Genomic DNA, 1865 nt, shown 5'->3' with positions numbered 1-1865 from the left:
GTACATATGTGTGTGCATGTGTGCAGTCTCCACCTTGGAAGTTCACATCTTTTGAATTTCGTTCTTTTTTTTTTTGTTGAGAGGGTCTCACTCTATCACGCAGGCTGGGCTGGATTGCAGTGGTGTGATCTCGACTCACTGCAATCTCCACCTCCTGGATTCAAGCGATTATCCTGCCTCAGCCTCTCAAGTAGCTGGGATTACAAGTGCCCGCCACCACACTGGGCTAATTTTTTATATTTTTAGTAGAGATGGGGTTTCTCCATGTTGGCCAGGCTCATCTCGAACTCCTGACCTCAAGTGATCCGCCTACCTTGGCCTCCCAAAGCGCTGGGATTACAGGCTGAGACACCAGCCCCAACTTTTGAATTGAGACACCGGCCCCATCTTTTGAATTTCAAGTGGCCGCAGGCATTAATGATAGAATGTGAATACATTTGATTTGTATTCATATGGAGGGAAAGCCCTCTGACCTGTCGCCATGGTGGGGAAAAAAGATTGGCCTGGAGATACTTACCTGGTGGGGGAGATACCATGATCACAAAAATGATCTTCCAAGGGCAAGGCTCATCCATTGCACTCTGGATGGGCTGACCCTTGCAATTTCCCCAAATGTGGGACCTCAACTGCATAATTTGTGGTAATGGGGGATTGTGTTTGTGCTTTCTCCTAGTAATGAAGGAAAAGAAAAAAGAGACTGTCCTGGAGAGATGAGAACTGAGAAACCCAACCCAGCCCCTGGCTCCAAGGAGTCCCGGCCCAGCCCCGGAGACAGCCCTTATCAGCTGCCATCCCAGCTTCCTGTTTTTCAGTGGGCTGGGGACTGGGGCTGAAGGAACATCTGCTTCTGTTTATTCTTCCCCTTTATCTTAATGGGTTCCCTGAGATGGCTCCCTGGGACACCTCTCACCACTGCTCTGTGTACTCAGGTATGTCCTGCTCCCTGTCCTGGCTAAGACCCAGGAAGGGAAGGAGGAAGCGTGGAGAGGCCAGAGACTTGGTGCCTGTGATTAAAGCTAGTTACTAAACAGGTCCGGGACTTAAAACTGGACCCTAAAGTCCATGTGGAGGAGGGAAAAAAGGAATCCAAGGCAAAAGACTCTCCTCCTGAGAGTGAGAGCAGGACACGGGCAGGCTGCTGGAGGCAACCTTAGCTGCTAAGAGAAATATAATTACTTTTCCATTTCGGTTACACCTAAGCTAATAACCACAACTGGAAAATCTTGTTGGGAGGAGGAAGTTTTCTCTTATTAAGAGATAATAGAAAGTCATTCACCCTTGAACCTGGAACAGTCAACTTTAAACTGAAAGAACTTGACTCGGCTCGGGCCTCTGCTAGCCTGCAGTGCTTGTCTGCACCTCTGTGCAGATTAGAAAAAGGCGCTCCTTTGTCCACGCAGTCACAGCCCCCAAATTGGCAAGTGTCCCCCTCCCTATCCCCTTCCCCAGCACCCTATGACAAAGACAACCTGGCATAGTTACATCATCATAGCAGCTTTCTCTTCTCCCTTACTAACACTTTCATTACCCTGGACAGCTTAAGCTCTGAATGGACCGTCTCAGAAGCACAGAAAAGACTTGTAGGCGAGAAGCTGGAAGGGCTTTCAACATTCCCTTGGTCCAAAGTCCCTGCTCCAATTCACTTCATGATAAGTCTTCTGGTTGAGTGTTTAAGAAAGCTTTCTCCTCATATTCTGGGTCGATCAAGATCATTCTAAACTATGATTGTTGGCAATTTAGAATCAATGAGAAAGGACAGAGCAAGACTCTGTCTCCAAAAAAAAAAAAAAAAAAAAAAAGGCAGGCGCGGTGGCTCACACCTGTAATCCTAGCACTTTGGAAGGCCGAGGCGGGCAGATCACCTG

General features: G+C 48.0%; 1 non-coding gene across 1 annotated transcript; it reads left to right on the top strand.

Annotated features, from left to right (window-relative positions):
- Nucleotides 1–509: 509 nt before the first annotated feature.
- On the top strand, nucleotides 510–672 carry LOC115898523. Its single transcript, XR_004058240.1, has one exon. It is a non-coding gene; the product is annotated as a U1 spliceosomal RNA (small nuclear RNA).
- Nucleotides 673–1865: the final 1193 nt, after the last annotated feature.

This window comes from Rhinopithecus roxellana, chromosome 6, assembly GCF_007565055.1.
Source record: "Rhinopithecus roxellana isolate Shanxi Qingling chromosome 6, ASM756505v1, whole genome shotgun sequence".
In the NCBI taxonomy this organism is placed as follows: Eukaryota; Metazoa; Chordata; class Mammalia; order Primates; family Cercopithecidae; genus Rhinopithecus; species Rhinopithecus roxellana.
This window is presented reverse-complemented; position numbering and strand designations above follow the sequence as displayed.